Source organism: Cherax quadricarinatus, unplaced genomic scaffold (genome assembly GCF_038502225.1).
Source record: "Cherax quadricarinatus isolate ZL_2023a unplaced genomic scaffold, ASM3850222v1 Contig794, whole genome shotgun sequence".
In the NCBI taxonomy this organism is placed as follows: Eukaryota; Metazoa; Arthropoda; class Malacostraca; order Decapoda; family Parastacidae; genus Cherax; species Cherax quadricarinatus.
In genome coordinates, this window is record NW_027195820.1 from 21,420 (window position 1) to 35,300 (window position 13,881).

Genomic DNA, 13,881 nt, shown 5'->3' on the forward strand with positions numbered 1-13,881 from the left:
CCTCCCATCATCACCTTTGGTAATTTTTCCCATCATCGCCTTTGGGTAATTCCTTCAACGAGTGAAAATGGTCTGGTGTGTTTACACAGCCGGTTTCACGTACGGCAAACAGCCGCCAAGTTACGGTCAAATATAAACAACTCTATATACCGAGATGATTGTTTGATTGATTTGCTCGGTCGTATGTTTTGTTTACTCTTGCTTCATGCTGAGGCAGGCAAACAATAGCCTATCGTGAGTTTAGTAATGAGGGGCGTGCATTAACTGGCCGGCAGGTACTGCCATCAAAAATAATAATAATAATAATAATAATAATAATAATAATAATAATAATAATAATAATAATAATAATAATAATAATAATAATTATTATTATTATTATTATTATTATTATTATTATTATTATTATAATCTTTAATTCTACAAGTACATGCACAACGTATATAACCGACATAAGTGACAAATTATATAGAAAGCCCCTGGTTATGCAGAGCATTTCGGTGAAAATAGGTTAATTTTGTCCCCAGGATGCCACCCACACCAGTCGGCTATCACCCAGGCACCTACTTACAGCTAGGTGAAGAGGAACAACAGGTGTCTTAATGAAACACAGAGGATGTTATCGCTTTATCTAGAGCTTCACTAGAGCGTGATAACGCTCTATTCAGAGTAACACGTTATTTGTAATAAAGGTTTGCAGTGTGCAGCGTGGATTTAGAAAGACCAGATTTAAGTATCAGAAAACGTTACGGTCTTGGGACCCTGAACACTTCTAACACACATAGAGGTTCAAGTGCTCGAGGTCCTAGGACCGATACGTTTTCTGATAAATATGTTCTAGTGAGTCACCAAACCAAACCACGGGTTCTCTCCCCGCCAGTGGTATGGTTTGTTTAGATATTTTCTAAACCATTTTGTCGGTATCTATTACCCAGGTTTATACCATTTAATCCAGTGTGTCTCCACAGTGGCGGTACGATTGCTATTATGTCTCTCCACTAAGAATCCTCACACCAGGACTCGTAAGTAAGTTTGATGATTAAGACACACGTGCAAACAGTTGGGTATCTTCATTGTTGAAACGGTTAGCCTTCTTCAGTCAAATATAGAGGTAGCAGGTGTAGTAGTGAAATGAAGATGATGTAATCAGTCCTTGAGGTGGTCAGTCCCTCAGCCTGGCTAAGGGACTGACGAGACTACTTGTTTCCATTGGGGGTCTTTGTAATATCTTATTATTTATAGCCTTGCTGTAAGACACAGTCTTTAGAACGACGTTTCGGTTAGTCCTGGACCATTTCAAAACATTTCGGTCCTTCTTGGACTATTTGTAAAGCTATTTTGGTTCCTATGGGGCATTATCAATTTGTGTCAGTTCATTCTTGACCATTACCAGTCCAGGTCCTACTCACACTCAACCAATTTCACTGATAAATTTGTCTAACTTAATTATTAAGTTCGGAATCCCCTCGATTTGGTGGACCGCGAATTTTACGAACTCAGCAAAACATGGGACAAAATCCGCTGGGACAGTTGATTCGGATACACCGGACAGAATCAGCTGTGGGTCAGTTGAATCAGATACAACAGACATCCGCTGGGTTAGTTGATTCGGATACAACGGACAAAATTCGCCGGTGACCTCATTGTTCTGGTCACAATCACAGTCATTGCTGGTTGCAGTATTGTGCGTTATGGTTAAAATTAAAGCAAAATAATCCCATCTCAGTCCACCACAATCGCCACTACCAGCCATCCGCTTCCTAATAATCTATAAAATGGAGAGGGAGAGGAAGGGAGACTGGTCTGGGGGCTGTCTACTGGTACAATGGTATTCCTACTGGCCAGTTGAGTGCTATAGATTCGTTAGCTAGTAATTGTCAGCACCAGACACGTGTTCTAATACCAGCAATTTTTCCGTATTTTTTTTTTTTTTGGTTGAAATTTACAGTAGTTTGTCTTTTTTTATGGTTGCTGTGGTTCACATTTCATTTAGAGAGAGCTTGTACGCTCTAAGTCTCTCTCTCTCTCTCTCTCTCTCTCTCTCTCTCTCTCTCTCTCTCTCTCTCTCTCTCTCTCTCTCTCTCTCTCTCTCTCTCTCTCTCTCTTTCTACCGACTGCCCCCTTCGCCTTAGCTAAAGCGTTTCTCTCTTTTTTTTAACTCTTTCTTCTCCTCAATGAGGAATGTTATTTAAATGTGGGTTGCTAGAGTTGCTTGTCCACACGTCCCCCGCTCCGGTGGCGTCCCCAGGCAGTGTGAGATTGCCTTCATTACCTCTGTTGTGGGGGTCTTCCATTTGCATATGGATCTCATTCTATATCCCCCCCTTTTCTCTCTCACTCTCTCTCTCTCTCTCTCTCTTTGTCATACACGTATTAAATACTCAGATGAATTGATAGGGTGAATAAGAAGTGGTTGTTTAGGAGGCACAACTGGACGTTAAGACAACTCAGATGAGCCACATCGGTGTCAAAAAAAAGTATTCCTTGTGTTTCCTGGGGAGTCGGGAAGTGGAATGACCTGGCCAGTGCAGTGGATGAGGTGGGATCTATACACAGTGTTGTGAACACCACAACACACCACCACTACCACCACCACCACCACCACCACCACTGCACACCACCACTACCACTACCACCACCATACACCACCACCACACACCACCACCACACACCACCACACACCATCACCACCACATACCACCACACACACCACTACACATCATCACCACATACCACCACACACACCACCACACATCATCACCACCACACACCACCACTACCACCTCTTGAAAACCTATGCATCTGTTCCGTCAGTTTTCCTGCTATCTGCTAGCAGCAGGTTGAAAAGTCGAGGGCCGCCGACGGTAAGACAGTGCTATCTTCTTATGCACGTGGCTATCCTGCTTTACACTGGGTCTATTTTAAGTTTTCTCCCATATCTGTCACTCCAATATATTGTTATAGTAATTTGTAGATCTTTAACCAGGCTCTCCAGTTTCTTCCACGTATATATTATCTCTCTCCTTCTCTGTTTCCTTTTCTGATTCATTTCCAGTTGTTTCAAGGCTTTATTAGATTTAAACAGTAATCACTCTCTATACCTTTCGTATCTGTCAAATCTCTAATGCCTTGACTGCAGCTGTCAACACCAAGCAATAGTTTGAGCGAGAGAGCACAAGTGATTTGAATAGTGTCATCACTGGCATTATTTCCCTTGTTTTAACAGGTCTCATTATTCGCCCAGTCATTTTCCTGGCTTTCGCAGTGATTGCGTTATTATGTTCTTTAAATGCCTGTTCAGCTGGCATTATTACACCCAAGTCTATTAAGCGTTTCTTTCGTTCTATGATAGGATGACCCTGCAGAGTTTTGCAGTGTCCCTTTCGAATTTTTTTTTATTTATTCGAGCACTTGGAATTTATCATCACTGAACACCATGCTATTTTCAACTGCCCACTGATGGACTTTGTATATATCCTCTCGTAATTTTTCGGTATCCTCTGCCGAGGTGACTTTCATCCATATTTTCGGATCGTCCGTAACGAATGATCACAGGGACGTTAGGAAGTATTTCTTCAGTCATAGAGTCGTCAGGAAGTGGAATAGCCTAGAAAGTGAAGTAGTGGAGGCAGGAACTATACATAGTTTTAAGAAGAGGTATGACAAAGCTCAGGAAGCAGAGAGGGAGGGGACCTAGTAGCGATCAGTGAAGAGGCGGGGCCAGGAGCTGAGTCTCGACCCCTGCAACCACAATTAGGTGAGTACAATCAGGTGAGTACACACACACACACACATACACACACACATACACACACACACACACACACACACACACACACACACACACACACACACACACACACACAGAGGTATGATAAACCTCACGGTTCAGGGAGAGTGACCTAGTACCGACCAGTGAAGAGGCGGGGCCAGGAGCTAGGACTCAATCCCTGCAACCTCAACTAGGTGAGTATTAGATAAGTACTCATACACACACACACACACACACACACACACACACACACACACACACACACACACACACACACACACACACACACACACACACACACACACACAACATTATTTAGTTATATGGGGCATGGTTATTTTCCTGTCCAACATTTAGAACATTGCATTTGTCTATATTAAACTGCATCTGCCACTTCTCCGACCACAGCATCATTCTATTCAAATCATCCTGGAGTGCTCTAATGTCCTCATTAGAATGAATTGGACGGCCTATTTTGGTGTCATCAACAAATTTGCTTATTTCGCTATTTATTCCCTCAATCTATGTCGTTTATGTATACTGTGAACAACAAGGGGACCAACACTGACCCCTGTGGAACACCGCTTGTGACGTGCCCCCTTTCTAATTTCTCCCCATTTATGCAAACTCTCTGCTGCCTATCTGTCAACCATGCCTCTACCCAGGAAAAATATTCTCCTCCTATTCCATGTGCCTTAGTTTATGGTAGTGTACACAAGCATTGCTTGCATACTTGTGTTCTTGACTTTTGGCGGCTTCTCCGCTGTACCCCTTGTCGCATCTTCCACGAGGGATACTGTTAACCCCTTCATCTTTGATTGTATTATTATTATTGTTAAAATCAAAACTAAGAGCTAAACCCACAAGGATATCTTTGGGTGTGGTATATCAGCGGTATCCAATACCAACAAGATGAAGAATTAGACGCATGAGCAACATCTGTGTATCGATACTTGTAGACGTTTCGTCTGGTGTAGTGTTGGGTGTGCAGTATCTCGTCACGTCTCTGATTATCTTGGGAATAATTCAGCTACATCAATGTTGGCTTCGTGTAGGACAAGAGAGACAATGTTTACTCTGGTGACATTAGGTAGGATGACTCTGCCTTCAACATTACTTTGAGTTGTGGCAGTATTGTGTACATGAATGACGTGGCATCTGATTGTTTAGAAAAGAACACCGACCTTGTCAGGATTCGAACCTGGAATCTTCTGATACGTAGTCAGAAGCGTTATCCGTTGCGCCACAAGGCCACTGCTTTAATCTGCAGTGAAATGTTATATAGGAAAACTGACTAGTTGAACAGGCAGTCAACACGAAAGTCTGGTCATAGGCAAAGCTGCAAAGATTGGAAAAGCCTTGTATTTAAGCACATATGGAATTTAAGGTCGATGAAAGTTCTCTTAGCCTTCAGTAGACGATCACTGCAGCCAGAAATTACCGCTTTCTTGGTGTTTAAATTTTAATATGAGTAGAAGTGAGTTACAAGAACTCCAGTGGAAATAAATCACTTTGTCTGACTCTTTCGGGGGTTACCCTAGGTAATCTACACATATGCTGCTATGTATGATAATTTATGTAGCTGTATTTAGGTGTATCTGTACATGAATAAACTTTCTTTCTAGTTACTAAGTGTGTGAGGTCATTCTTATTAGCGAGTAGTTCGTTTGACTTGATCTCCCTGTCAGGTTTTTATTATCACACTGGCCGATTCCCACCAAGGCAGGGTGGCCTGAAAAAGAAAAACTTTCACCATCATTCACTCCATCACTGTCTTGCCAGAAGGGTGCTTTACACTACAGTTTTTAAACTGCAACATTAACACCCCTCCTTCAGAGTGCAGGCACTGTACTTCCCATCTCCAGGACTCAAGTCCGGCCTGCCGGTTTCCCTGAACCCCTTCATAAATGTTACTTTGCTCGCACTCCAACAGCACGTCAAGTATAAAAAACCATTTGTCTCCATTCACTCCTATCAAACACGCTCACGCATGCCTGCTGGAAGTCCAAGCCCCTCGCACACAAAACCTCCTTTACCCCCTCCCTCCAACCTTTCCTAGGCCGACCCCTACCCCGGCTTCCCTCCACTACAGACTGATACACTCTTGAAGTCACTCTGTTTCGCTCCATTCTCTCTATATGTCCGAACCACCTCAACAACCCTTCTTCAGCCCTCTGGACAACACTTTTGGTAATCCCGCACCTCCTCCTAACTTCCAAACTACGAATTCTCAGCATTATATTCACGCCACACATTGCCCTCAGACATGACATCTCCACTGCCTCCAGCCTTCTCCTCGCTGCAACATTCATCACCCATGCTTCACACCCATATAAGAGTGTTGATAAAACTATACTCTCATACATTCCCCTCTTTGCCTCCAAGGACAAAGTTCTTTGTCTCCACAGACTCCTAAGTGCACCGCTCACCCTTTTCCCCTCATCAATTCTATGATTCACCTCATCTTTCATAGACCCATCCGCTGACACGTCCACTCCCAAATATCTGAATACATTCACCTCCTCCATACTCTCTCCCTCCAATCTGATATCCAATCTTTCATCACCTAATCTTTTTGTTATCCTCATAACCTTACTCTTTCCTGTATTCACTTTTAATTTTCTTCTTTTGCACACCCTACCAAATTCATCCACCAATCTCTGCAACTTCTCTTCAGAATCTCCCAAGAGCACAGTGTCATCAGCAAAGAGCAACTATGACAACTCCCACTTTATGTGTGATTCTTTATCTTTTAACTCCACGCCTCTTGCCAAGACCCTCGCATTTACTTCTCTTACAACCCCATCTATAAATATATTAAACAACCACAGTGACATCACATATCCTTGTCTAAGGCCTACTTTACTGGGAAATAGTCTCCCTCTTTCCTACATACTCTAACTTGAACCTCACTATCCTCGTAAAAACTCTTCACTGCTTTCAGTAACCTACCTCCTACACCATACACCTGCAACATCTGCCACAATGCCCCCCTATCCACCCTGTCATACGCCTTTTTCAAATCCATATATGCCACAAAGACCTCTTTAGCCTTATCTAAATTCTGTTTACTTATATGTTTCACTGTAAACACCTGGTCCACACACCCCCTACCTTTCCTAAAGCCTCCTTGTTCATCTGCTATCCTATTCTCCGTCTTACTCTTAATTCTTTCAATAATATCTCTACCATACACTTTACCAGGTATACTCAACAGACTTATCCCCCTATAATTTTTGCACTCTCTTTTGTCCCCTTTGCCTTTATACAAAGGAACTATGCATGCTCTCTGCCAATCCCTAGGTACCTTACCTTCTTCCATGCATTTATTAAATAATTGCACCAAACACTCCAAAACTATATCCCCACCTGCTTTTAACATTTCTATCTTTATCCCATCAATCCCGGCTGCCTTACCCCCTTTCATTTTACCTACTGCCTCACGAACTTCCCCCACACTCACAACTGGCTCTTCCTCACTCCTACAAGATGTTATTCCTCCTTGCCCTATACACGAAATCACAGCTTCCCTATATTCATCAACATTTAACAATTCCTCAAAATATTCCCCTCATCTTCTCAATACTTCTAACACTCCATTTAATAACTCTCCTCTCCTATTTTTAACTGACAAATCCATTTGTTCTCTAGGCTTCCTTAACTTGTTAATCTCACTCCAAAACTTTTTCTTACTTGCAACAAAATTTGTTGATAACATCTCACCCACTCTCTCATTTGCTCTCTTTTTACATTGCTTCACCACTCTCTTAACCTCTCTCTTTCTCTCCATATATTCTTCCCTCCTTGCATCACTTCTACTTTGCCCTTACTACTCTCTTTACATCATCATTCCACCAATCGCTTCTCTTCCCTCCCTCACCCACTTTCCTGTAACCACAAACTTCTGGAAATATAAACACAAATGCAGTATAATGTGATCCTTTATTGACTACGTTTCGCCCACACAGTGGGCTTTTTCAAGTCACAAACAGAACTACCTGGGGTGGAAGGAACGCGAGTATTTATAGTCCGGTTCAGAATACTGAGGTCAGGTGAAGAATGCTGCATCTGATGATGTACCGAGTGGGGTTATCGACCTTGTTGAACTATGTGTTGGCTTTACGTGTTTCTCTTTCGAAAATCACCTCTTTCAGCAGACTTTTGGACTACCCATGGGTTCGCCACTCAGTGCAGTCCTGGCGAACCTATACATGGAACATCTAGAAGCCGAACGTTTCTCCACCATTATTCCTTCGTCTGTCACCTGGCTCCGTTATGTTGACGACATTCTCCTCATAACTCCTAAACGCTTCAACGTTCAAGCTCTCCAAGACAAGCTCAACCAGGTCGAGCCTTCAATCCAGTTCACACTTGAAGAAGAAGTCGACAACACTCTTCCTTTCCTTGATGTCCTGCTCTGCAAAGCTGACCACGAACTTCGTTTTAAAGTCTATCGAAAACCCACCAACCAAAACGATCTTCTCCACTTCTACTCTCACCACGACACCAAAACCAAACGTGGTGTAATTATAGGCTTCTTCCTGCGTGCACTCAGAATCTGCAGCAACGAGTTCCTTGAGGAAGAATGCACTATAATTGAACAAATATTTTCTAAACTCCACTATCCTCGTCACTTCATCAGAGACTGCAGACGGCGGGCATTAAACATCTTCAACACACCCAGAGAAGACACTGCCGAGAAGAGATACATAGTCCTTCCCACCAACTCCATTGCCAAACATGTTTCCAACATCTTTGCCAAAACATCATTCCAAGTATCTACCTCCACAACCACGACCATCAAGGACATCACCAGTAGTAGACAGGACAAGCCTCCATCCTCTGCAGGGGTATACATAATCCCTTGTAATGACTGCAACAAGTTATACGTGGGCGAAACATCAAGGGACCTCCAAACACGTATTTCAGAACACCAATACGCAAGCAGGTCTGACGACACAAGGAATGCCTGCGTACAACACCGTAATTCACACAACCACTTGATAAACTACAGAAACTCAAGACTTATCGCCACAGAAGACAACACTCAATACCGAAGAATCCTGGAATCATCACTTATTTCTATATCCGACAACTTCAACCAGAATAGTGGCTTCTATAACATAGCTGAACCACTCGCCAAGAAACTTCTTCATCGCTATCCCACATAAGAACACTGTAGAAGGTCTGCTCACAAATTTATCCAATCTCCTTTCCAAGCTACCCAAGTTTTTAGACTCTATAACCCCACTCGGTACATCATCAGATGCAGCATTCTTCACCTGACCTCAGCATTCTGAACCGGACTATAAATACTCGCGTTCCTTCCACCCCAGGTTGGTTGCAACCACCCCTGGGTGGTTGCTGTCTACCAACCTACTACTTTATTTGTAAAAGTTGACTAAATTTACACTTAAAGGTTATCTCATATCCGTGCGAAACTTCTGTCTTTAGTGGAATGAACCACATGAGAAGAGACTGAGACTTGCACAGGCTTCCACTAGATAGAAGTAAAGGCAGGATCTATACGCGGCTTTAATAATAGGCATGAAAAGGCTCTCAAATGCAGGAGGGAATCAGTCCAGTTGTGACTGGTCTAAGGGGCAGGACCAGAACTTAAGTACACAAACAGGTACAAGAAATTGAGTACACAAACACACACAGTGTGTTTGTGTGCTCATCTGTTTGTGGTTGCAGGGGTCGATTCACAGCTGCTGGCCCCGCCTCTTCGCTGGTCGCTACTAGGTCCACTCTCTCCCTGCCCCAAAAGCTTTATCAAACCTCTTCTTAAAGCTATGTATGGATCCTGCCTCCACTCCCTTACTCTCCAGATTGTTGAGAGTTTCGGGGGTCAACGCCCCCGCGGCCCGGTCTGTGACCAGGCCTCCTGGTGGATCAGCGCCTGATCAACCAGGCTGTTGCTGCTGGCTGCACGCAAACCAACGTACGAGCCACAGCCCGGCTGATCAGGAACTGACTTTAGGTGCTTGTCCAGTGCCAGCTTGAAGACTGCCAGGGGTCTGTTGGTAATCCCCCTTATGTGTGCTGGGAGGCAGTTGAACAGTCTCGGGCCCCTGACACTTATTGTATGGTCTCTTAACGTGCTAGTGACACCCCTGCTTTTCATTGGGGGGATGGTGCATCGTCTGCCAAGTCTTTTGCTTTCGTAGTGAGTGATTTTCGTGTGCAAGTTCGGTACTAGTCCCTCTAGGATTTTCCAGGTGTATATAATCATGTATCTCTCCCTCCTGCGTTCCAGGGAATACAGGTTTAGAAACCTCAAGCGCTCCCAGTAATTGAGGTGTTTTATCTCCGTTATGCGCGCCGTGAAAGTTCTCTGTACATTTTCTAGGTCGGCAATTTCACCTGCCTTGAAAGGTGCTGTTAGAGTGCAGCAATATTCCAGCCTAGATAGAACAAGTGACCTGAAGAGTGTCATCATGGGCTTGGCCTCCCTAGTTTTGAAGGTTCTCATTATCCATCCTGTCATTTTTCTAGCAGATGCGATTGATACAATGTTATGGTCCTTGAAGGTGAGATCCTCCGACATAATCACTCCCAGGTCTTTGACGTTGGTGTTTCGCTCTATTTTGTGGCCAGAATTTGTTTTGTACTCTGATGAAGATTTAATTTCCTCATGTTTACCATATCTGAGTAATTGAAATTTCTCATCGTTGAACTTCATATTGTTTTCTGCAGCCCACTGAAAGATTTGGTTGATGTCCGCCTGGAGCCTTGCAGTGTCTGCAATGGAAGACACTGTCATGCAGATTCGGGTGTCATCTGCAAAGGAAGACACGGTGCTGTGGCTGACATCCTTGTCTATGTCGGATATGAGGATGAGGAACAAGATGGGAGCTAGTACTGTGCCTTGTGGAACAGAGCTTTTCACCGTAGCTGCCTCGGACTTTACTCTGTTGACGACTACTCTCTGTGTTCTGTTAGTGAGGAAATTATAGATCCATCGACCGACTTTTCCTGTTATTCCTTTAGCGCGCATTTTGTGCGCTATTACGCCATGGTCACACTTGTCGAAGGCTTTTGCAAAGTCTGTATATATTACATCTGCATTCTTTTTGTCTTCTAGTGCATTTAGGACCTTGTCGTAGTGATCCAGTAGTTGAGACAGACAGGAGCGACCTGTTCTAAACCCATGTTGCCCTGGGTTGTGTAACTGATGGGTTTCTAGATGGGTGGTGATCTTGCTTCTTAGGACCCTTTCAAAGATTTTTATGATATGGGATGTTAGTGCTATTGGTCTGTAGTTCTTTGCTGTTGCTTTACTGCCCCCTTTGTGGAGTGGGGCTATGTCTGTTGTTTTTAGTAACTGAGGGACGACCCCCGTGTCCATGCTCCCTCTCCATAGGATGGAAAAGGCTCGTGATAGGGGCTTCTTGCAGTTCTTGATGAACACAGAGTTCCATGAGTCTGGCCCTGGGGCAGAGTGCATGGGCATGTCATTTATCGCCTGTTCGAAGTCATTTGGCGTCAGGATAACATCGGATAGGCTTGTGTTAATCAAATTTTGTGGCTCTCTCATAAAAAATTCATTTTGATCTTCGACTCTCAGTCTGGTTAGCGGCTTGCTAAAAACTGAGTCATATTGGGACTTGAGTAGCTCACTCATTTCCTTGCTGTCATCTGTGTAGGACCCATCTTGTTTAAGTAGGGGCCCAATACTGGACGTTGTTCTCGATTTTGATTTGGCATAGGAGAAGAAATACTTTGGGTTTCTTTCGATTTCATTTATGGCTTTTAGTTCTTCCCGCGATTCCTGACTCCTAAAGGATTCTTTTAGCTTAAGTTCGATGCTTGCTATTTCTCTGACCAGTGTCTCCCTGCGCATTTCAGATATATTGACCTCTTTTAGCCGCTCTGTTATTCTTTTCCGTCGCCTGTAAAGGGAGCGCCTGTCTCTTTCTATTTTACATCTACTCCTCCTTTTTCTTAGAGGAATAAGCCTTGTGCATACATCGAGTGCCACCGAGTTAATCTGTTCTAGGCATAAGTTTGGGTCTGTGTTGCTTAGTATATCTTCCCAGCTTATATCGGTTAGGACTTGGTTTACTTGGTCCCACTTTATGTTTTTGTTATTGAAGTTGAATTTGGTGAATGCTCCCTCGTGACTAGTCTCATTTTGTCGGTCTGGGGCTCCACGCATACATGTCTGAACCTCAATTATGTTGTGATCTGAGTATATTGTTTTTGATATGGTGACATTTCTTATCAGATCATCATTGTTAGTGAAGATGAGGTCTAGTGTATTCTCCAGTCTAGTAGGCTCTATTATTTGCTGGTTTAAATTGAATTTTGTGCAGAGATTTAAAAGCTCGTGTGAGTGTGAGTTTTCATCAGAGCTGCCTCCTGGTGTTATTACTGCAACAATATTATTTGCTATATTCCTCCATTTTAGGTGCCTTAAGTTGAAATCCCCCAGGAGCAAGATGTTGGGTGCAGGAGCTGGAAGATTTTCCAGACAGTGGTCAATTTTTAACAGCTGTTCCTGGAATTGCTGGGATGTTGCATCCGGAGGCTTGTAGACTACCACAATGACTAGGTTTTGGTTCTCGACCTTTACTGCTAAAACTTCCACTACGTCATTTGAGGCATTAAGCAGTTCTGTGCAAACAAGTGACTCTGCAATGTACAGGCCAACCCCCCCCTTTTGCCTGTTCACTCTGTCACATCTGTATAGGTTGTAACCTGGGATCCATATTTCGTTGTCCAAGTGATCCTTTATGTGGGTCTCAGTGAAAGCCGCGAACATTGCCTTTGCCTCTGCAAGCAGTCCACGGATGAAAGGTATTTTGTTGTTTGTTGCTGGCTTTAGACCCTGTATATTTGCAAAGAAGAATGTTATCGGACTGGTGGTATTGTTGGTACTGGGGGGGGATTTTTTTTCCGGCATTAGTATCTGTATCTGTTGGTTTGGAGTGGAGGCCATCGACTGTGGTTCCACTCCAGGAATGACTGGATTTGGTGTACGATTTCTGCCATTTCCTGCCAGTTTTTTTTCCTTCCTGGCACTAAAAAACCTCTCCCTCTTGAGTGGCTGTGGCTACCCAGGTTTTCCCATGGCCTGGATGTTTTGTATCTTTTTGTCCCCTTTAGATGGTATGCCTGGCAATTTAAGTTATAGCACAGTCTTTCCTGTACTGAAGAGGTACACATTTCAGGGTGAAAAAGCTTACAGGAAGGGAGTTTGCATTTTCCTGTTGTCATATGGGCATGGCATTTTCTAGGGTGGTCATAGTTGCACGTCCCATCTGTTTTTCCAGATTTCCCATGCCAGCAGATACCAAGTGCATAGTATGTGCACAGGCTTGGTTTCCGCTTGCCTTGGGTTTCTGTGACTGTATTCCCTGTTGGTGCATGTTTCCCTGTCTTACTTCTATCCTCCCTAGCACCAACAATGGAGCTCCCACCAGTTGTTTTTGGTAATTTATCCTCACTATTGCTATTGGAGTCCTCTTGTTTGCTATTTCCTGCGGTATTTCTAGTTTGCAATATTGGTTTTATCTTATCTTTGACTACACTTGTTTCCCTACTATGGCTCCTGTCCCCTATGAGGTCATTTATATGTATTCCTTCCTGCGTATAATTCCCGACTACCTGGACAAAATCTCCAGCTTCACCATTACTGTCTCCCAGGACAGTATCTCCAGCTTCACCATTTCTGTCTCCCAGGACAGTATCTCCAGCTTCACCATTACTGTCTCCCAGGACAGCACCTCCAGCTTCACCATTTCTGTCTCCCAGGACAGCACCTCCAGCTTCACCATTACTGTCTCCCAGGACAGCACCTCCAGCTTTACTATTACTGTCTCCCAGGACATCACCTCCAGCCTTACAGTTTGTGACTACATGGCCAGTATCAAGGGCAGTACCATTCAGCCCAGACTTTTTATGTTCCCATCTGTTGTAGAAAGCTTCCAGGTTTTCTATGAAAGCAGCTTTGATGTTATTCTCTTTTAATACCCTTATGATTTTAGTCCACAGATTTTCCTCATTTGGGCATACCCAAAAACACTTCTCTGTTTTAATACTGCTTGTAGCTAGTTCTGGGATATCTGCACAAGGAGCGTGACACCAATTTCCACAAAAATGAC

General features: G+C 43.6%; 1 non-coding gene across 1 annotated transcript; it reads right to left on the reverse strand.

The window, feature by feature from the left end:
- Positions 1 to 4,952: 4,952 nt before the first annotated feature.
- TRNAR-ACG (transfer RNA arginine (anticodon ACG)) lies at positions 4,953 to 5,025 on the reverse strand. The gene has a single exon. It is a non-coding gene; the product is annotated as a tRNA-Arg (tRNA).
- Between the last annotated feature and the right edge of the window lie 8,856 nt (positions 5,026 to 13,881).